The 24,132-nt window shown below is 37.6% G+C and overlaps 1 protein-coding gene, 1 long non-coding RNA gene and 1 pseudogene across 2 annotated transcripts in view; all 3 read left to right on the top strand.

The window, feature by feature from the left end:
* GABRG3 (gamma-aminobutyric acid type A receptor subunit gamma3) overlaps positions 1-24,132 on the top strand; it is a 740,987-nt gene that overhangs the window by 652,657 nt on the left and 64,198 nt on the right. The window lies entirely within an intron of this gene.
* Positions 1,844-24,132, top strand: part of LOC119876133 — a 46,896-nt gene continuing 24,607 nt past the window's right edge. Inside the window, exon 1 of the long non-coding RNA XR_005356891.1 lies at positions 1,844-1,973. This is a non-coding gene — a long non-coding RNA (uncharacterized LOC119876133). The remainder of the gene's footprint in view (positions 1,974-24,132) is intronic.
* On the top strand, positions 4,545-4,796 carry LOC106558578 (annotated as a pseudogene).

Here is a 24,132-nt window from a genome sequence, read left to right as displayed (position 1 = left end):
AAGTGACTCAAACAAACTACCTATCAACTGACAAATGGATAAGTAAAATATGGTATATTCATGTAGTGGGATGTTACTGGGTAATGAATAAGAACAAAATACCAACAGGGACTACATATAAGCGAATCTTGAATACAATATACTAAGTGAAGGACATCAGTTCAAAAGATAACATGTCTGATTCCACTTATATGAAATGTCCAGAACATGCAAATCTATAGACAGAAAATTCTGTCTTGACATATTAATGGATGCCAAGAACTGGATGAGATAGGTGATGTGTTGCAATGTGTCTAAGGAAGGGGAATGGAGAGTGACAGCTAGTGGGTCTGGGGTTTCATTTTGGAATGATGAAAATATTCTAAAATTGGGATAATAGTGGTACCACTCTAAAAATATACTGAAAACTACTGAACTGCATATGTTTTATGTATGCAAATTGCACCTCAACAAAGCTATTTAATAAAACAAGTTAAAAATAAAGAATTATGGTGTAAAGTACTTTTTCTGATTATGATAGTCTAATAGGAAAATAAAACAGGATAGTGGCTTATGACCAAGTAAAATGTTTGGTTACTTCATAAAAATGTCTGGGCCTGAGTCTTAGTGCCTTGATATCAATATTAATATCTCAGTAATGGTGACAATAATTTCACAGAACAATACACAATCAGAAAACATGGGACATATCTGTGTTCTATTTTAGCCTTTGAATGAGGGAGCCAATTTAGCACTGATAAGAAAGGGAAAATACCAAGAAGACATATTGTCTTTAAGAGTTTTGCAAACTGATCTCTGCAATGTCTAATTAGAAATTTCCAACCACTTTATTAACATGTTTGTAGAAGTATGCACTTTTAATATTCAGGAGGTTAGTGAATACATTTCCTCCTACCAGTTATGCAATCAGTGTCTATATGAATCATGAAGGTCTAATAATACCAATGCTGTCATGTATTGGGTGACAACATGGGATCCAGGCATGCCCCAGGGAGCAGACCTGACCATAGAGCTTGGAGACAGTACAGTACTCCAGAAAGGAAGTTGTTGTCCCAGAAGTGGGGATCCAGGAGTTGAGAAGCAGTCATTAGGACAATTGGGGAGAGATTGGGGTCCTAGTAACAGCACCTGTCCATGACACCTGTCTCTGGGTAGGTTGCCACACTAGGCTTATGGCAGCAGAAACACACCAGCATCTTGCTTCCTAGAGTAATGAATGAGAATAAGCACTGGTCTCTAATAATGGTCAAAGCTCACGGATCTGAACTAGAGACTGATATCAGAACAGGACTGAAAGTCAGTGGACTTCTGGAATCCTGGAGTGATTGCCTTATTAAATTTGTCTTTCCTAAGATCTGAATGGACTAAATTATGGGGAAGGGTGAATGTGTGATAGATGTAGGCTGGGTGGTTAGATTTCAGAGTCTGGGAACTAGTGACACTCTGACCAGCATTTCTACTCTTTGAAAGTTGACCACAGCCTATGGTGACTGAAAGTGGCTCTCCAAGGCTAAAGAAATAAAGACAGTATCACCCTTATATGCTGTGCCCACACAAATAATGACCAGGCTTATGACTGTGAACATTTTGCTGATGCAGATTTACAGCAGGAACTCTTTGGGTTGAGAGGCCTTTACTAATTAACCTTTGAGTTTTAGTGTTTTTGAGGAAATTTTTGAGAATAAATACAGCCTAAAATTTTAACCTCTGTTCATGATCAGAATTATAATTTTGACTTTTATAATTTTTTATTTTATTAACCTATTTTATTTTATAATTTTTCTGTTTTATAAACCTATATTTTCAAGTGTTTGTTATTTGTTCTGTATTTTCAGATGGCTATCCTAAAGAAGAAATGATTTATAGATGGAGAAAAAATTCAGTTGAGGCAGCTGATCAGAAATCATGGCGGCTTTATCAGTTTGACTTTATGGGCCTCAGAAACACAACAGAAATCGTAACAACATCTGCAGGTAGGATTTAATTTAAGGAAGCATGACTTGCAAAAAAATCTGACTTTTTTCCTCTGATGCCTGAGGCACAATCATGCCTTTAATGTAGAATTCCATTATGTGTGTGTTTTAACTAATGATATTAGGGCAAGCATATACATCAGTGATGTTTGAGGCAAAGCAATGGATTCAATACTGAAGTTTTTAAAATTTTTTAATTGGGATGAAAAAAGGATCATGAGAAATGTCTTATATTTTTAAATAAGGACTGTGCATCATGTCAATAAACTTAACTAGAATTCCCACAAGTGACCATATTTCTATAAACTGCTTTTTACTAATGGCTAATGATGAGAGTTCTACAACTTTTCACATACATAATAAGAATAAAATATTGTTAAGACTCTGTGCATAAAAGAAGCTGGTGTGAAATGTCCTTTGAGTTTTAATTTCCAGCTTCTTTCTTTGCTCTAAACTTTATTTTGAGCTTTGTATTTCTTCTCCAATTTATTGAACATAATAATTATCCACCAATTTGATTTTACTAAGTGGTCATTATATACATAGTATGAAGTATATGATTAGATGAAAAGAGATGTTTCATCTATTAGTGTATTTGAATGCTTTGGGGATTTTGTTCTGTTTCATAGGGTTTTTTTCTTTGTTTTTGAGTGTTTAGTTATTCCTATGATCCACTATTTTGCAACTAATTTTCTTTTGCCAGAGTGTGGGGGTACAGATGGATTTAGAGCTAGCTTTCCTACTGATCAGATTGTTAATATGAAGAGTTTACTGGCTCTTAACACTCCATAACAATTTGTTTCACTGACGACTAAGATGTAAACTTTGATAATCAGTGGTAAATATCTTTAAAAGATAGTTTGAATTCTTTATAGAGTTGTAAAATATAGAACATTTACATGTTAAGAAAAGTCTGAAAAGCTATCTGATTCGCAGAGAAAAGGAAAACTTCCCTATAGACGTCATGGCGGTAAAGGTGAGAAATGCCATCCATATTTAAATATTAAGCAATGATAAGGTTAAAAGAATAGAAGATCATAATTTATTTAAATAATATGTGGAGGCAGTAAGAAGGGAAGTGTTTTGGAGAAAATTTTTCCCAATTATGAGTCACCTACATTAAGAATGTGGTTTTGCTCCCTGAAAGGTTAAAATGCACTAGCAGACCTTTAGGTATAAGGCATTGTATACATATGCCACATCTTTATCCATTCATCTTTCGATGGACACTGAGGCTCCTTCCACAGCCATTAGAAACAATGAATACCCATAATTTGCTTCAATGTGGATACATCTGGAGGGTATTATGCTGAGCAAAGTAAGTCAGTCAGAGAAGGACAAACATTATATGATTCATTCAACCTAACCAAAGAGGTAAAGTATCTATCCCCTAAAAACTACAGAACACTTCTGAAAGAAATTGAGGAAGACACAAAGAGATAGAAAAATATTCCATGCTCATGGATTGGAAGAATTAATAATGTGAAAACGTCAATGTTACCCAGGGCAATTGACACATTTAATGCAACCCTTATCAAAATACCATGGACTTTCTTCAGACAGTTGGAACAAATCATCTTAAGATTTGTGTGGAATCAGAAAAGACCCCGAATAGCCAGGGGAATTTTAAAAAAGAAAACCATAGCTGGGGGCATCACAATGCCAGATTTCAGGTTGTACTACAAAGCTGTGGTCATCAAGACAGTGTGGTACTGGCACAAAAACAGACACATAGATCAATGGAACAGAATAGAGAACCCAGAAGTGGACCCTCAACTTTATGGCCAACTAATATTCGACAAAGGAGGAAAGACTATCCATTGGAAGAAAGACAGTCTCTTCAATAAATGGTGCTGGGAAAATTGGACATCCACATGCAGAAGAATGAAACTAGACCACTCTCTTGCACCATACACAAAGATAAACTCAAAATGGATGAAAGATCTAAATGTGAGACAAGACTCCATCAAAATCCTAGAGGAGAAAACAGGCAACACCCTTTTTGAACTCAGCCACAGTAACTTCTTGCAAGATACATCCACGAAGGCAAAAGAAACAAAAGCAAAAATGAACTATTGGGACTTCATCAAGATAAGAAGCTTTTGCACAGCAAAAGAAACAGTCAACAAAACTGAAAGACAACCTACAGACTGGGAGAGGATATTTGCAAATGACTTATCAGATAAAGGGCTAGTATCCAAGATCTATAAAGAACCTGTTCTGGGAATTTAAAAAAAAAATAGTGAAAGAGAATAAAGGGGAAAGGAGAGAAAATGAGTGGGAAATATCAGAGAGGGTGACAGAACATGAGAGACACCTAATTCTGGGAAACGAACAAGGGATAGTAGAAAGGGAGGTGGGCGGGGGGTTGGGGTGACTGGGTGATGGGCACTGAGGGGGGCACTTGACGGGATGAGCACAGGGTGTTATGCTATATGTTGGCAAATCGAACTCTGATAAAAACATATACAAAAAAAAAAAAAGATGTGGATATTCCTGGCACAGACTGTCATCCTCTCTGGGCTCGGACCTAGTTTGCAGGGACATGGCTAAATGCACCAAGAAATCAGAATTGTGGGTAAATACAAGACCTGTTATGGTGCCTCCCTCAGGAAAATGGTGAAGAAGATTGAAATAAGTCAGCACACCAAGTGCATTTGCTCCCTCTATGACAAAACCAGGATGAAAAGATGAGCTGTGGGCATCTGGCACTGTGGCTCCTGCATGAAAACCATAGCCAGTGGTGCCTGGACCAACGGCACCACTTCTGCCATCACAGTGAAGTCCGCCATCAGGAGACTGAAGGAGTTGAAAGACCAGTAGAAGTTCCACCATTTGAAAAATGGCTAGCCTATAATAAATGGGTTAATTACATAATAAAAAAGATACGAAGGTTCCTAAAAAAGTTAGACATAATACTATCATATGACCCAACAATTGCTCTACTAGGTATTTACTCAAAGGATACAAACACAGCAATTTGAAGGGGCACATGCATTCCAATGTTTATAGCAACAATGTCTACAATAGCCAAAATATGGGAGAGCCCAGATGTCCATTGACAGACGAATGGATACAGAAGATGTGGGTACACACACACACACACACACACACACACACAGTAGAATATTACTCAGCCATCAAAAAAGTAAAATCTTACTATTTGCACTGATATGGTGGGAGCTAGTGTATTATGCTAAGTGAAAACAGTCAGAGAAAAACAAATACCACATTATTTCACCCATATGTAGAATTTAGGACACAAAACTGATGAACAGGGGGAAGAGAAGGAAAAAAGTACCTTTAGGTGTAAGGCAGCCCAAAAGTGGCTAACTAAATAAGGGGATAATGTTCTAGCATTTAAATGCCAAATGTCGATGCTGGATTTTTTCTTTCTTGGTATTCTCTGAAAGCTGATGTTAAAGGATAGACACTGCAAAGGCAAGTAAAACACAACTGCCATGGGGTTTTGAAATTGAATATAAGAATACCAGCACAGGGAAACAGAGGGGCCTGTGGAGTCAAGGTAATAGTATGAGGAATTATGTGCTAGGTGATACTTTAACCAGACAGAGAACTGGTTCCAAACTCAGATTCAGCTACTTGCTGCTGGAAAATCAATACTCAAGAGACATGTGATGGTGGGAGAAGGAAGTTTGCTTTATTCAGGAAGCCAGCAGCCAGGAAGATGGTGGACTAACATCTCAAAGATCATCTTTTCTGTCCAGGTGAAGCTGGAAGGTTTTAAAGGGAAAGACATAGGAAAAGGGAGGGGAGCTCCATCCAGGAGAAGCAGGTGCCTGGTGGCTAGTTCTCTGTGCACAGGATCCTAAATATATTTGCTGGCATCAGTGGCAGTTGTTTTCAAATGTAGTCAAGCCTTATCTTCTGGGAAAGTTTGGTCCTTCACTCCTCAAAGTCAGTGGTCTGCAAATTCCAAGGAAAGTAAGTTCGTTCTGCTACATTTTAAAGAACACAAACAAGGAGTACATAAGCTTGAAGCAAGTTAACCCTTCAGATGGATTGGAGTGCTGTTAAATTACTGTGGGTTTACAAAACAACATGGAAACATTCACTGGCAGCAAGGAGCTTTTGGTCTAGAAAAACATGATAGATATGAGAGACTTATGAACAAACTAAGAGTTTATACACCAGCATAGCAAATAGACATTATATTAAGTGAAATTGTAAGAAAGATGGAAGCAATGTTTAGGACAGTCCTTTATGAGTAAGAAATGACTGTTTTCCAGGATTTTATTTTGTCATTCTTTTTCCACGAAGTCAATGAATATATTGGCAGTGATAGATGAATGTTCTCCATATGCTCCTCTTCTATTTTTATACGAAACTTCTCCCATTTTTATAAGAAAATTCACATTATATTGGATCTTATAAATCGTTCCTTCTCCTTTAGAAAATAAGCAAAAGGGATCTGCCTTTGGCTCAAGGTGTGATCCTGGAGTTCCGGGATCGAGTCCCACATCCGGCTCCCTGCATGGAGCCTGCTTCTACGTCTCTGCCTCTGTGTGTGTGTGTCTCATGAATAAACAAATAAAAGCTTTTAAAAAAGAAACTAAGAAAAAAATATATGCTAAAGAAATTAATCTGTATAAAAAACACCTTAAACTTGCTTACCTGTAATAAATAGATACTGTTTGAAGATGGGAGTGAGATGTAAATGATGGATTTTTCACTCTTTGTTTCTAAACTTCTCATGGGCCCAAGGTAGTCACCATCCTCCCATGCCTGTCTTTAGAAGCCTGGAATATTCTATGGCATTTCCCCAGTGGAAAATCATGAAATCATTAAAATCACTCTTTTTTTAAAAATTTTTTAATAATAAATTTATTTTTTATTGGTGTTCAATTTGCCAACATACAGAATAACACGCAGTGCTCATCTCATCAAGTGCCCCCCTAAGTGCCAATCACTCAGTCACCCCCACCCCCTGCCCTCCTCCCCTTCCACCACCACTAGTGCGTTTCCCAGAGTTAGGAGTCTTCATGTTCTGTCTCCCTTTCTGATATTTCCTACCCATTTCTCCTCCCTTCCCTTCAATTCCCTTTCACTATTATTTCTATTCCCTAAATGAATGAGAACATATAATGTTTGTCCTTCTCTGATTGACTTGTTTCACTCAGCATAATACCCTCCAGTTCCATCCACGTCGAAGCACATGGTGGGTATTTGTCATTTCTAACGGCTGAGTAATATTCCATTGTATACATAGACCACATCTTCTTTATCCATTCATCTTTCGATGGACACCAAGGCTCCTTCCACAGTTTGGCTATTGTGGACATTGCTGCTAGAAACATCGGGGTGCAGGTGTCCCAGTGTTTCATTGCATCTGTATCTTTGGGGTAAATCTCCAGCAGTGCAATTGCTAGGTCGTAGGGCAGGTCTATTTTTAACTCTTTGAGGAACCTCCACACAGTTTTCCAGAGTGGCTGCACCAGTTCACATTCCCACCAACAGTGCAGGAGGGTTCCCCTCTCTCCACATCCTCTCCAACATTTGTGGTTTCCTGCCTTGTTAATTTTCCCCATTCTCACTGGTGTGAGGTGGTATCTCATTGTCGTTTTGATCCGTATTTCCCTGATGGCCAGTGATGCAGAGCATTTTCTCATGTGTGTGGTGGCCATGTCTATGTCTTCCTCTGTGAGATTTCTGTTCAAGTCTTTTGCCCATTTCATGATTGGATTATTTGTTTCTTTGGTGTTGAGTTTAATAAGTTCTTTATAGATCTTGGAAACTAGCCCTTTATCTGATACGTCATTTGCAAATATCTTCTCCTATTCTGTAGGTTGTCTTTTAGTTTTGTTGACTGTATCCTTTGCTGTGCAAAAGCTTCTTATCTTGATGAAGTCCCAATAGCACCCAAAAGCATAAGATACCTAGGAATAAACCTAACTAAAGAGGTAAAGCATCTATACCCTAAAAATTATAGAACACCTCTGAAAGAAATTGAGGAAGACACAAAGAGATGGAAAAATATTCCATGCTCATGGATTGGCAGAATTAATATTGTGAAAATGTCAATGTTACCCAGGGCAATTTACACATTTAATGGAATCCCTATCAAAATACCATGGGCTTTCTTCAGAGAGTTAGAACAAATTATTTTAAGATTTGTGTGGAATAAGAAAAGATCCCGAATAGCCAGGAGAATTTTTAAAAAGAAAACCATAGCTGGGGGCATCACAATGCCAGATTTCAGGGTGTACTACAAAGCTGTGGTCATCAAGACAGTGTGGTACTGGCACAAAAACAGACACATAGATCAATGGAACAGAATAGAGAATCCAAAAGCGGAACCTCAACTTTATGGTCAACTAATATTCAACAAAGCAGGAAAGACTATCCACTGGAAGAAAGACAGTCTCTTCAATAAATGGTGCTGGGAAAAGTGAACATCCACATGCAGAAGAATGAAACTAGACCACTCTCTTGCACCATACACAAAGATAAAGTCAAAATGGATAAAAGATCTAAATGTGAGACAAGATTCCATCAAAATCCTAGAGGAGAACACAGGCAACACCCTTTTTGAACTCGGCCACAGTAACTTCTTGTAAAATCACTCTTTTGCACACTCCCTCCCTTTTGCTCCCTTTCCCCTTTTCCTTCCACACAGCCAACCATAATGAAACACAGGTTTCTACCCACTCAACACCACAACCATGCATCATTACAGGGTAAAAATAATAATAAATTAAAGCACACTATTTCCATCACTGCTGTCTTTTGAAGTTGTTGCCATGAATTTCAAGAGAGTCTTCAGGTTTTCATGCTGTAGTATGTGCTAGTCCAGTGTTTCTCAATCTTTTATTTATTATCATCTCTCCTATGGAGTCTTAGGTATTTTTTAATCACCTCCCTTAGAAATGCTTGTATATGTTTTCATATATTATGGCCTTTTGGAGGGCTACACAGCAATATCAAAGATTTGTCACTTCCCTTCCAAAAAAGAATTTTCACTCCCATAGGAATAAATATCACTTCCATTAAAATGCAAACTCTGTTTATTCTTTAACTTTCCTAGGTGGCAGGTTCCCATTTTGTTCTTGGCCCCAATCTCTGACAGCAACACCTTTACTTTCCACTAGTGATCTTGCTCCTCACTGTTCCTAGAATCTTGAGGAAATCTGAAAGCATCCAATCTTTGCCCACTGATTGCAATTACTCCCTCATTGTATTGCAGATGTGCTCCCATTCTTACCCCCATGTACACCAGATCCTGTTCCTTCCCCTACACAAGAGATTGCTCCAACACATCTCTCTCTCACACTTATGCCATTTTTTTTTTTTTGCTCTACTGGATCATTACTACCATCTCCTTAAAAATAGGCTTTTATTTCACTATTTTTTAAAATTGTTTCAGTTAGGTCTTCAGTATGCAGCAAGTGACATACACAAACTGGCTAATTAGAAGTTAATGAAGGGAAGAAACTATTTACAATCTTTCTGGCAGTGTTTATGACATATTGCAATAAGGCATTGTGATAGGCAGAATAATGGCTCCCAAAGATGTCCATTTTTTTTAATCCCCAGAATCTGTGTGTACATCATGTTGCATGATAAAGGACGATTAAGGTAGCAGATGGAATTAAGGTTGGTAGTCAGCTGACTTTCAGATGTAGAGGTTATCTTGAATTATCTAGGTGGGTTCAGTGTGAAAGAGGGAGACAGAAGAAAAGAGAAAGAAATGTGACTGCAGAAGAAACTCACAGAGAGGTACAACTTTGTTGGAATTGAAGATGGACGAAAGGGCCACCAGCCAAGGCAAGTGGGGGTTGCAGAAGCAGGAAAGAGCGAAGAAATGAATTCTAGAACCTCTAGAAGGTAATATGGCCCTCTTGACATCTTAATTTTAGCCAAGCAAGATATGTGTCAGACTTCTAACCTAAAGAACTAAACATAACAAATTTTTGTTGTTTCAAGCCACTAAGTGTGTTATCCTTTGTTAAAACAGCAATAGGAAACTAATATAGACATGTTGCAGTAATCTCAAGCTAGTGGTATTGGGAGGCTTTTGCCACTTAGCTAAAGAGGCAAGAAGTGAGAGTGGTTACTGGAATCTGGAGAATTAGTTGCAGTGAGAGGGCTGCATGACAGCTGGAATCACTTTCAGCAGAGAATCCAGCCAACCTGCAGCACAGGGGCAGGAAAGGAGCTTTAGGATATTTGCCTTAACCTCTTTCACATCACAATATCTGTTCTGTCTCCCCAGGGGCCTGAAGCCGAGGCTCAGGGAACTGGTATGGTGTGGTCCAGGCAGAAGCTTCCTGGGCATAAAGTAGGTAGAAAAGGGTAGAAAGTAGGTATGGAGGGGCAACAGAAGGTGCCCAATACAATGTTATTCCAGTCCTCCTTCTGTTCTTCCCCAAGCTACTGCCCCATTTGTGCTCTTTGCAGAAAACTCTTCTAAACAGTCATCCAGTCTCACTGACCTTCATGCCATTCTATTGAGCTCATCCCAGCCAGGCTTTCCTTTTTTACTCCTCCACCAGTGCTGCTCTCAGTAAGGTCACCAAGGACCTCTACAGTGCTAAACCTTCTCCTTTCACCATGGCTTCTCTTCCATTGGCTTCCAGGCTTGTCTTGCTTGTCCTCCTCCTGATGTTTCTTCTTCTGTGTTTTTGTGTTGGACCTCCATCTTCTCCACCTTCTTTTCATCTGGGAGTGCCCCAGGACTCTGTTTTCTATCTGTGCTCACTTGTCTGTGAGTTTCATCCAGGCTTCTACAGTATTATCTCCAAAATTTACATCTCCAGGTCCAAATCAAACATCTTATAAATCCCAGCCTTCTGGACCCAAATGCTTGTTCAAGACCTCCTCTGTGTCCCAAACTCATGCTCATGGGCTATTCCATCTGGAGTCTTTCCCTACCAGATGATGCCCCTCCATCTCTTCATTTTCTCAGGCCCAAACTTCAGGAACATCAACTCCTCCCTTTTTTTATTTTATTTTTTTATTTTTTATTTTTTTGTTTTTTTTTTCTCCTCCCTTATTTTACACATCAAATCCAAAATAACACCAAATGCTTTTGACTATATCTTCAAAATATTCTCAATAAGATGGCTTCTACCAATTTAATTGCTACTATCCTAATCTAAGTCACCATTATCCCTTTCCTTGGTTATAGCATTAGCCCCTTATTTACTCGTTTGATTCTAGACTTGCTTACCTATTGTCCACTACAAAGTGGTGTTTCATTAGGATTTCTGCATGACTGACTTCCTATGTTCTGTAAATCTGTGCTCAAAAATCACCTTCTCGGGATCCCTGGGTGGTGCAGCGGTTTGGCGCCTGCCTTTGGCCCAGGGCGCGATCCTGGAGACCCGGGATCGAATCCCACGTCGGGCTCCCGGTGCATGGAGCCTGCTTCTCCCTCTGCCTGTGTCTCTGCCTCTCTCTCTCTCTCTCTGTGACTATCATAAATAAATAAATTTTTTAAAAAGTTTAAAAAAAATCACCTCCTCATTGAATCCCATCCTCTGGGCAATCTCTGCCTTCACTAATTGATAAAATATGTCATACAATTTATGTATTTATTATGTTTATCTTCTGTTGTGTTACATAAAGGGGTTATTGTCTATATTGCTAACTATTGTGTGAGACATGGTAGACTGTGCTTGGTTCCTAGTGATGTCCTACTAAATAAATTAGAAAAGAAAATATTTGAGTCAATAGATCAGTCAGGAGGAATATGTGAGTCTAGACAAGAAATCGTGAGCATTGACTCAGAAAGGGGCAATAAGAAGGAAAAAGGAGTATTATATTTAAACGACTTTCTGTCAGTCAAATGAGCAAATCTAGTAAGTGATGTATATATGGAATAAGGCAAATACATTAAAAACAAAGGGAAATGAAGTAATGCACATTGGAGCAATATGTGATCACATCGGTAAAACAAGATTGTACAGGTGTTGGAGGGAATTTTGAGATTGGCTTAGATATTCTGAAGGAAAATTCTCATTAAGTTTCTTCAATGGCAGATGTGACTCCAAATTTAGTAGGCTTATCTACTAGATAATGAGAGCTGAACAAGTTGATGTCCATGTTTTGTAGTAGAGTCATGCTGGAAGAGTGCCTATAACTAGTCACAACCAGAGGGTGATACCCATAAGAACAGATCTAGCTTTTGGAATAATGCCTGTTTGAGATTGGATCTCTCCCTGATTGTCCCAGCCTGTGAAGTTAGTTGCCTGAAAGTAATACACTGTTGGAGTTTATGCGCACTTTCAGGGAGATTCCTGGCATCTTACCCTGTGCAATTTCAATTCTGGCATCTGGCTGTAAGGCTGTAAGTGAAACATTTTTCCCTAAAGATCTATAAAGCAGTTTAGTGATTGGGCAGTTTCAAATATAGCACAATGAGCTGGATGACCTTAACTATAATAATTGGCAGCTAGTTTATAATATGCCAATTATTATTTTAAATGTTTTACATAAACTAATCATTTGGACTTCATAATGCCCACACATTATTATTGTTAAGGAACTCAAAGCTCATCAAGATAAAGTAATGTGCCCACAGGAAGTTATTGGTGGAACTGGAGTGCTTCAAAGCCCATTCAAACTGCCCTTGCCATAGAACCCAAGACAAGACTTATGGGCATGGGATGATTATGTTGCTAAGGGGTGTTAAATATAGGCAAAATGATTATTCTGTTAAAATATCATGACAGAAAACTCTAAAATATTTGGGAAGTGCTGGAAATGCTCATAATCAGTTGATTTCTTTTTGAATATCTTTTATACAAACTTTGCTATGCCCTTAAATGATTTTCAACTACTATTCTTAGATTTAATTATCTATTAATTTGTTTAGTTGCAAAAGGGTTCATGAAAAAGCTAAATGTGCTGGACACTTCTTGATCTTAAGGAGTCTTCAGGCTAGCCAGAAATACAAGGATTTAGAATTTAGTGAGAGAGGTGTCAATATAAATGAGTCCCACCAACTGCTGCAGGAGCACAGAGGTGAAGGAGAGCTTATTGATGGCGCTTCACATGTGGCTAAGTGTCTCAGCATGTCCTCATCATTTTCTATGGGTCATCAGTATACTACAAGCTACAACATCAGTGTTAGCAAAAGTGTTTCCTAACCACAGCAATAAATTAGGAAACACTGCATACTGCATTATTTTCCTGAAGATTCCAATATGTTTAAATACAAGGAAGAACTGTGTTAAATAAGCCAGTCTATATTTAATCCTGCACTTTTCAGATTCATTATACCAGAAAATACTTTTTTTTTTCATGGAATATCAACAATTTCCTGGGCAGCATTATCACTTTGAGCATTTCATTTGCATATAATAATGTTGGTTTTTGGATTTAGAAGACTAGTTGAGTACTAAATGTCATCATTGAGGGGAAAATGCAAAAAAAAAAAAAAAAAAAAAAAAGCTCCACAAAATCAGCATACTAGTCAATAATTGAGTTTTTTCCTTAGACAAATATGGAATATTTACATGTGCTATTCATAAGTACTCTGAAAAAAGAAAAGAAGAAATGCATTCTGCCATGGACAATTTTGCAGATTTATTTCTCATTTAAATTTTTATCATGGAGAATACTAATTTCCTTCAAGTGACATTATTTTTACCAATACTATGGTCGATGAGAAAATTAGACTAAACCTGAATTCACATTTTTAAATTTTTATAAACATAATCAATCTTTTGTATAATTACACCTACACCTATAACAAAAACATTCTTTAAATGTAAAATATACTCCAATTCATATGATAATCTTTACTTGCACTGTTAGCCAATGATGGGCATTAACCACAGCATCAATACAAGTCTCACAGATTGTTGTTGATTATTGGCTGAATCCAGATTATGTGAACCAGGAAATCAATTCACTAGTAAAATGAATGTAAACAAAATAAAGTAAAAAATACAAATTGTTCTTTTAGATATTTATTTGGCAATCACATTCCTGTGTTGTAATGTCTCCAAGTATGAAAACAAAGGCAAAAACAAACAAACAAAACTGTTCCTGTAGGAGTTTACCAAATGATAAAAAATATTAGGTTTTTATATGCTTAAGAGTATGTTGATAATTCAAGTGGGTTCATGTTATGCAGTGTCCACTCACACCATTCTTCACTTCACATCATCGTTCTAGGATTCCCAAAATGGTCTTACAAATATCATTGCTGTTTTGGGAGATCTAACCTGAGACCCTACTTCCTACTGAGGGAATTCCCAGGTAGCATATTCCTCTTTGCGTAGAGACTCAAGATTAATGGGTTTCCTATCCAATGTAATGGTTATGAAAAAGAAGTACTATGAGCTCTTTAAAGTCCTAAAGCATGACAAATGCCCAGGTGTGCCTTGTTGGTCAGCTTCTTCATAATCTTTTTTTGTATATATATTACAAACACTCATTCTTCATTTCTCTAAAGCTCAATTTGCAAAAAGAAAACTTAAACCTCTGGTTGCAGTTGAGGTTTCTAAGAAAGTGTAACAGGGATAAATGGGAAGGAGCATTTCTCATATATAACTGTGCAGAATCTCTGTGGATTCAAGATAACATGAGATGAGAGTGTGAAACTGGAGCCCCAAAGATGAGAAAGCATGCAGTACCTGCACACAACAGTGTGCTGTTCTGTAAGTGTTTCCTGGCCGTATACAGCTTAAATTTAGATGTCAACAATTAAGACAATATAATGAATATTCATGAAACACAGTTATGTGGCTAAGTGTGTCTGGCATTTGACAACATGAAGGGTCATCCACAGTGCTGTGATGGCATTTTAGAGGATCTCTGTTAGATAAATGTCTTTTTATAGACAAATGTCATTTCTTGTTTATAATTTCTTAACTCAAAATAATGATGAGACTAATATAAAATTACATATCTTTTTTTTCCAAGAAGATTAAAGCATTGGAGCATTATCTAACTGGTTCCCAGAATCACATTGAAGTTTGAAGAGGATAGATAATATCATTCCATGTTTTTAAACATGTATAAATAATTCTGTGGAACTTATCTGTGAAATGGAAACACATTGCAAAACCTCACAGTCATAAGGCCAGGTGTCCAGTAGCTCTGTGTTGCCAACACCAAGTACTTTGAGGTGGACAGTCTTCATTATTGACTCACATCAAGGAACATATAAAAGTACAATCTTCACTAACCCCAACATCCTTTGGGTGTGATCTTGGAGAGACACTTTTGTCTGACTGGTCTTAAGATACCAAGAATATAAAAATTATTATTTATATTACTCTGAGAATTTGATTTAAAATAATAAATATGTTTTTTTCCTAAATTTTGCAAACACCATTTAGGAGCGTGAGTGACTGTATTTCTTTCCTGAGGCTGTTGTGAGAGTAGCATGGAATGGTTGTTTCACAGCTCTGGAGGTGGTAAGTCCAAATTCAAGATGTCACCAGGGTTGGTTCCTTCTGAGGACCATATAGGAGAATCTGTTCTAGGCCCCCCTGTCTTGGCTGGTAGATGATATTGTCTCTGTGTCTTCATGTCATCTTCTCTCTGTGCATGTCTGCCTGTATGTTAAAATTTCCTCTTTTGTATAAGAATACCAGTCATATTGGATTAGGGGTCCACCTTACTCTAGTCTGATCTCATCCTAACTAATTATATCTGCAATGGCTCTATTTCCAAATAAGGTCACACTCTGAGGTACTGTGTGTTAGGACTACAATAGCTTTTGAGGAACACAACTCAACCCATAACAAACCCATAACAGTAACCTAGAAAGTATCACCTACCATGAGAATTAGGGTTTCAATCAAATTTGAAAATGAGACTTTCTCTTTGTCCCAGACACATTCTTTTTTTTTATTCGATTTCAATTTGCCAACATATAGCATAACACCCAGTGCTCATCCCATCAAGTGCCGCCTTCAGGGCCCATCACCCAGTCACCCCCACCCCCCACCCACCTCCCTTTCCACCACCCCTTGTTCATTTCCCAGAGTTAGGAGTCTTTATGTTCTGTCTCCCTCTCTGATATTTCCCACTTATTTTCTCTCTTTTCCTCTTTATTCCCTTTCACTATTTTTTATATTCCCCAAATGAATGAGACCATATAATGTTTGTCCTTCTCCGATTGACTTATTTCACTCAGCATAATACCCTCCGGTTCCAACCATGTCGAAGCAAATGGGGGGTATTTGTCATTTCTAATAGCCAGACACATTCTTTATACTTAGATCAGTGTCCCCTTCTAAGTGGACTATTTGCATTGACTGTGAAGAAAGGCCATGGGCCAACAATGCTAGCATGTACTTGTGTGACCTGCTAATGGGCAGCCTTTTCATCACCTCGTAGATGGTAAGAAATTGAGGTTCCTAGGTCTCACATCAACCCTTTTAGATAAGAATTTTGGGGGGAGGATGCAAGAACTCTCCATTTCATACTCCTCCAAACACTCTCATGATATTGAAGGTTGGCATGCACTGGGTAGACCAGACAAGATTAGAGCTGGTGGATAAAAATTGCAGTGACATCAAAGCCAGTGAGGAATAATTTCCTACTATGATTTCTGACTGACTCAATGGTGTGCTGTATTTCTTATGTTACTAATGTTTTTGAACATTCTTTATATGAACATTCTTTTTATGCCTTCTTTAATTATTCCCCCATGGGTAGTTGCAGCAAATCTTCTCCTTTGTATTAGCCAAATGCCACATTGCAGAGCTAAAATCAGAAACTTTATATATAAACTTTATATATATGTCTAAATGCATAGGAACTATATTAAATTATAATAGGAACTATATCTACAGACATACTTATTAGATATTGCTGATTTGGTTCCCGAGCACCACAATAAAGCAAGTATCATAACAAGGGATTCAAATAATTTTTTTGGTTTCTCAGTGCATATAAAAGTTATGTTTATACTATTTTAGAGTCTATTAAGTGTACAGTAGCATTGTGTCTAAAAAATAATGTGCATATCTTAATTTTAAAAATACATTATTGCCAAAAATACTGTCATCTGAGTTTTCAGCAAGGCATAATCTTTAGCTGGTGGAAGGTCCTACCTTGATGTTGATAGCTGCTGACTGATCAGGGTGGTTGTTGCTGAAGGTTGGGGCAGCTGTGGCAACTTCTTAAAACAAGAAAACCATGAAGTTTGCCACATAATTGACTCTTCCTTTCACAAACAATTTCTCTGCAGCATGCAATGCTATTTGATAGAATTTTACCCACAGTAGAATTTCTCTGAAAATTGAAGTCAATCCTCTGAAAACCTTGCCACTATTTTATCAACTAAGTGTATGTAATATCCTATATCTTTTTTTTTTGTCATTTCAACAATATTCACACCATCTTTACCAGGAGTAGATTCTATCTTAAGAAAACCACTTTTTGGTTGGGACACCTGGGTGGCACAGTCAGTTAAAATATCTGCCTTCAGTTCAGGTCATGATCCCGGGGTCCTGGGATCAAGCCTCACATTGGACTCCCTGCTCAGCAGGAAGCCTGCTTCTCTCTTTGCCATTTTCCCCACTTGTGCTTTCTGTCGCTCTCTATTTCTCTGTCAAATATATAAATAAAATATAAAAAAAAAAGAAAGAAAGGAAGAAGAAAGAAGAAAGAGAGAAGGAAAGAAAGAAAGAAAGAAAGAAAGAAAGAAAGAAAGAAAGAAAGAAGAAAGAGAAAGAAAGAAAGAAAGAAAGAAAGAAGAAAGAAAGAAAGAAAGAAAGAAGAAAGAAAGAAAGAAAGAAAGAAAGAAAGAAAGAAAGAAAAAAGAAAGAAGACTACTTCTCCCTGGCTCATCCACAAAAAGAAGCTCCTTATCCATTAAAGTTTGAAGCAATTCATTCACATCTTTGGCCCCACTTCTAATTCTAGTTCTCTGCCATTTTCACCACATCTGCAGTTACTTCCTCCACTGAAGTCTTGAACCTCCAACGTCATCCAGGAGGGTTGGAATCAACTTCTTCCAAACCCCTGTTCATGTTGATTTTTTTACCTCTTTCTATGAATCACTCGTGGTTTTTCTTTTATTATTATTATTATTATTATTATTATTATTATTATTATTATTATTTATTTATTCATGAGAGACAGAGAGAGGCAGAGACTCAGGCAGAGGGAGAAGCAGGCTCCATGCAGGGATCCTGATGTGGGTCTCGATGCTGGGACTCCCAGATCATGCCCTGAGCCAAAGACAGATACTCAACTGCTGAGCCATCCAGGCATCCCAAGATTTATTTATTCATGAGAGAGACACAGAAAGAGGCAGAGACATAGGTAGAGGGGAAAGGCAGGCTCCTTGCAAGAAGCCCAATGTGGGACTTGATTCCAGATCCCCAGATCACATCCTGAGCCGAAGGCAGACACTCAATCACTGAGCCACCCAGGTGTCCCGAATCACTCATATTCTTAATGGCATCTAGAATGGTGATTCCTTTTCAGAAGGTTTTCAATTGACTTTGCCCAGAACCATTAGAGAAATAATTATCTATGGTACTTATAGCCTTAGGAAATTTATTTCTTTAGTAATAAGACTTGAGAGTTGAAATGACTCCTTGAGTCATGGGCTGCACAGCAGATGTTATGTTAGTAAGCATAAAAACAATATTAATTTCATATATCTCTATCATAGAGCTCTTGAATGACCAGATACATTGTAATGAGCAGTATTTTTTGAAAAAAAAAAATCTTTCATGAGCAGTAAGTCTCAACAGTGGGCTTAAAATATTCATTAATCATGTTGTAAATAGATGTGCTATCACCCAGGCTTTGCTATTCCATTTATAAGAGCACAGGTAGAGTAAATTTAGCAGTTATTTTTCTGTAAAGTATGTATGTATGTATTTATTTATTTATTTATTTATTTATTTATTTATTTATTTATGTAAGAGAGCAGAGCAAGGGGGAGAGGGAGACAGAGAATCTCAAGCAGACTCCCTGCTAAGTGTGGAGCCCAACACAGGGTTTGATCTCATGACCCCAAGATCATGACCTGAGCTGAAATCAAGAGTCTGATGCTTAACAAACTGAGCCACCCAGGCACCTTGATTTAATATAATTCTTAGGTGCCCTAGGATTTTTTAAATAGTAAATGAATGTTGGTTTCAACTTAAAGTCACCAGCTGCATTAGGCTCTAGCAAGAGAGTCAGCCTGTCCTTTGAAGCTTTGAAGCCAGGCATTTACTTCTCCTCGCTAGCTGTGAAAGTCATAGAGTGTATCATAGTTTAACCACCTTCATTATCTTAGCTAGATCTTCTGGATAACTTGCTGCAACTTCTGCATCAGCACTTGCTGTTTCATTTTATTTTATTTCATTTTTTTTATTTCATTTTACATTATGGAGGTGGCTTCTTTTTCTTAAACCTCATGAACCAATTGCTGCTAGCTTCAGACTTTTCTTCTGCAGTTTCCTTGCCTCTCTCAGCCCTCATAGCATTGAAGAGTTTTGCTCTGCAATAAGTTTTGGCTTAAGGGAATGTTGTAGCTATTTTGATCTTCTATGCAGACCACTAAAACTTTCTTCATATCAGCAATAAAGCTTTTTCACTTTCTTATCACTTGTCTGTTCACTAGAGTAGCAACTTTTAATTTCCTTAAAAACTTTTTCTTTGCATTCACAACTTGGATAACTGGCACAAGAGGCTTAGCATTTGGCCTATCTCAGCTTTGACATGCCTTCCTTGCTAAGCTTAATCATTTCTAGCTTTCGATTTCAAGTGAGAGATTTATGATTCTTCTTTTCACATTAAATGTTAGAGGTCATTGTAGGGTTATTAACTGGCCTAATTTCAATATTGTTGTGTCTCAGGGAATAGGGAGACTTGAGGAGAGGTAAAGAGATGGGGAAACAGTTGGTGAAGCAGTCAGAACACACATGATATTTTTCAATTAAATTTGTTGTCTTATAAGGGCGCTGTTCATAGCACCTCAAAACAATTAGAATAGACATATCAAAGATCACTTGATCACAGATCACATTAATAAAAATAACAATTAAAAATTTGAAATATTGGGAGAATTACCAAAAGGTGACACAGAGACACAAAATGAGAAAATGCTGTTGGAAAAATGGTGCCACTATACTTGCTGGATGCCACAAACCTTTAATTTCTAAGAAATGCAATATCTATGAATGCAATAAAGCAAAGCTCAATAAAAGAAGGTATGCCACTGCTATTCAACATAGTACTAGAAGTCCTAGCCTCAGAAATCAGACAACAAAAAGACATTAAAGACATTCAAATTGGCAAAGAAGAAGTCAAACTCTCCCTCTTTGCATATGACATGATACTCTACATAGAAAACACAAAAGACTCCACGCCAAGATTGCTAGAACTCATACAGCAATTTGGCAGTGTGGCAGGTTACAAAATCAATGCCCAGATCAGTGGCATTTATATACACTAACAATGAGACTGAAGAAAGAGAAATTAAGGAGTCAATCCCATTTACAATTGCACCCAAAAGCATAAGATACCTAGGAATAAACCTAACCAAAGAGGTAAAGGATCTATACCCTAAAAACTACAGAACACTTCTGAAAGAAACTGAGGAAGACACAAAGAGATGGAAATATATTCCCTGCTCATGGATTGGCAGAATTAATATTGTGAAAATGTCAATGTTACCCATGGCAATTTACACGTTTAATGCAATCCCTATCAAAATACCATGGACTTTCTTCAGAGAGTTAGAACAAATTATTTTCAGATTTGTGTGGAATCAGAAAAGACCCAGAATAGCCAGAGGAATTTTAAAAAAGAAAATCATATCTGGGGACATCACAATGCCAGATTTCAGGTTGTACTACAAAGCTGCAGTCATCAGGACAGTCTGGTACTGGCACAAAGACAGACACATTGATCAATGGGACAGAATAGAGAACCCAGAAGTGGACCCTCAACTTTCTGGTCAACTAATATTTGACAAAGGAGGAAAGACTATCCACTGGAAGAAAGACAGACTCTTCAATAAATGGTGCTGGGAAAATTGGACATCCACATGCAGAAGAATGAAACTAGACTATTCTCTTACACCATGCACAAAGAAAAACTCAAAATAGATGAAAGATCTAAAAGTGATACAAGATTCCATCAAAATCCTAGAGGAGAACACAGGCAACACCCTTTTTGAACTTGGCCACAGTAACTTCTTGCAAGATACATCCATGAAGGCAAGAGAAACAAAAGCAAAAATGAACTATTGGGATTTCATCAAGATAAGAAACTTTTACACAGCAAAGGATACAGTCAACAAAACTCAAAGACAACCTACAGAATGGGAGAAGATATTTGCAAATGACCTATCAGATAAAGGGCTAGTTTCAAAGAAGTATAAAGAACTTGTTTAACTCAACAGCAAAGAAACAAACAATCCAATCATGAGATGGGCAAAAGACATGAACAGAAATCTCACAGAGGAAGACATAGACGTGGCCAACAGGCACATGAGAAAATGCTCCGCATCACTTGCCGTCAGGGAAATACAGATCAAAACCACAATGAAAAAAAAAAAAACACAATGAGATACCACCTCACACCAGTGAGAATGGGGAAAATTAACAAGGCAGGAAACAACAAATGTTGGAGAGGATGTGGAGAAAGGGGAGCCCTCTTGCACTGTTGGGAATGTGAAATGGTGCAGCCACTCTGGAAAACTGTGTGGAGGTTCCTCAAAGAGTTAAAAATAGATCTACCCTATGACCCAGCAATTGCACTGCTGGGGATTTACCCCAAGGATACAGATGCAGTGAAACGCCGGGACACCTGCACCGCGATGTTTCTAGCAGCAATGTCCACAATAGCCAAACTGTGGAAGGAGTCTTGGTGTCCATCGAAAGATGAATGGATAAAGAAGATGTGGTTTATGTATACAATGGAATATTACTCAGCCATTAGAAACTGCAAATACCCACCATTTGCTTCGACGTGGATGGAACTGGAGGGTATTATGCTGAGTGAAATAAGTCAATCGGAGAAGGACAAACATTATATGGTCTCATTCATTTGGGGAATATAAAAAATAGTGAAAGGGAATAAAGATGAAAGGAGAGAAAATGAGAAATGTCAGAGAGGGAGATAGAACATGAGAGACTCCTAACTCTGGGTAAAGAAATAGGGGTGGTAGAAAGGGAGGTGGGCGGGGAATGGGGGTGACTGGGTGACGGGCACTGAGGGGGGCACTTATGGGATGAGCACTGGGTGTTATTCTCTATGTTGACAAATTGAACACCAATAAAAAATAAATATATAAAAAAAAGATAAAGGAGGTTAACAGTACACTTACGTTGATGAGCTCTGAGAAACGTATAGAGTTGTTGAATCATTATAGTGTACACTTGAGACTAATATAACATTATATATTAATTATATAATTATACTTCAGTTAAATGTAAATAAAAAGAAACAGAATTTGATATCCAACAAAATCCAAGACAATAAAAATACAAGTGAAATGGTGATGTTTTCAGGCTAAGGGGACAGAGAGAGAGAGAGAGAGTGATTGATTTTAGAACTTTTATAAACTTCTCTCTTTGGGTTAAACCTTTAAGATATTTGCATACTAATCTATTTCTTTGCTGTATAAGGGCTACTCATAATGTCCATTTGGACCTGAGTCCAATTATCTAAAATCACTTGGACAAGACACACAGCATCGGGACGCCTGGGTGGCTCAGCGGTTGAGTGTCTGCCTTTGGCTCAGGGCATGACCTTGGGTCCGAGGACGGAGTCCCACATCAGGCTCCCTGCGAGGAGCCTGCATCTCTCTCTGCCTGTGTCTCTGCGTCTCTCTCTCTCTCTAATGAATAAATAAATAAATCTTAAAAAAAAAAGACACACAGCATCTTTTATGCAGAATGTCAAAGCATCTAAGCAAGCTTTGTGAAACGGGACCAGAAATGAGAAACACATTCTGCAGTGGGTATATTATGACAAACTTAGAGCATGCTCAGAGCAGGCTTAGAAGTGGCTTTCTAGCAGAGGCAGGCCTAACAAAGGCATCAAAGGAGAGATCAAGCCTGAGGCTCAATTTAACTGCTCTAATAGCTTTTCCCCTGGTGCCTGTTTTATTATTATCTTAGGCCCCCTAAGAGAATAAAGTTGTTATAGTCTAAGTAACCATCAGAAAGAATTGCTCTTCCATGACTATGGCACACACCACACCATTTGATGTAAATGACTGATATTTTTGAAGTTTATTCAAGCTTTAAGTTAACAGCTTCTGTAAGTAATTCTCCAAACTCCCCCAAAATTATTCTGTACATGAAATTTTATAGATTCAATAGATAGGTCATGCTCCAGTTGAATTTTTTAAAAATAGTTTCTTCAGGAGAGTCAATGGTAAAGAGAAAGCACAGAGGGTAGGAGCCATGGAGTCAGAGTGCCCAGGTTTGAATACAGCAGCACCACTTAACCTGCTTTCTGACCTGTCATCCATCCAAACACAAATGAGATTGCCTTCTCTTTTATACCGCAGTTGTGAATTTAAGCAAGCTACCGTATGGAAAGTGCATAATTGCCATCCTTACATATAAGTATTATCTGTTATTGTTGCCTTAATGCACTTCCTGTGAGGGAGAATTGTGAGATTTCTGCATTGCTTCATTTAATAAATAGTCCATTAAATCAACTGTTAGTATTTTATTCAATGAGACATGTTTTAACATGGCACTAGATAGATTTATATCTTGAATGCAAATGGGAATATATTTTTAAAATAGCGTCAGTGAAAGAAATTCTAAAAGTGGTTTCTTCTTGGCTTTTTGTCATATTTGTCTGAGTGCAATCTGAGTAATAAATCCGTCTGGGTGTTAGAGTCAGAATTTTAAAAATAGCCACAGTGTCTTTGTTCACAAGATTGAGTGAAAAATTTTTCAAACCCACTATGAGTCATCTTCCTCTAATTCAAAAGGGAAATATGGAAAAACCACTGCTTCATTGAATGAACTGTTCATCCATTAAGAAAATTGAAATTCTATGATACAAATCACATTTAACTATGTCTGTTCTTTTAAAATCAGATTTGATTAATTATTCCTTAAAAGCAAAATTATCTTTCCATAGGACCTGGAAATTATAATACTTAGAATATAGTGACAGTAATATTTATACATATATCATTTTACAGTTTTCATTTGCTTCTCATCTTGTACTTTGAGGAAGATAGAACATGTGCCAATAT

This window comes from Canis lupus, chromosome 3 (assembly GCF_011100685.1).
Source record: "Canis lupus familiaris isolate Mischka breed German Shepherd chromosome 3, alternate assembly UU_Cfam_GSD_1.0, whole genome shotgun sequence".
NCBI classification, from domain to species: Eukaryota; Metazoa; Chordata; class Mammalia; order Carnivora; family Canidae; genus Canis; species Canis lupus.
The sequence above is the reverse complement of the archived record's forward strand: the minus strand, read 5'-3'. Positions and strand labels throughout refer to the sequence as shown.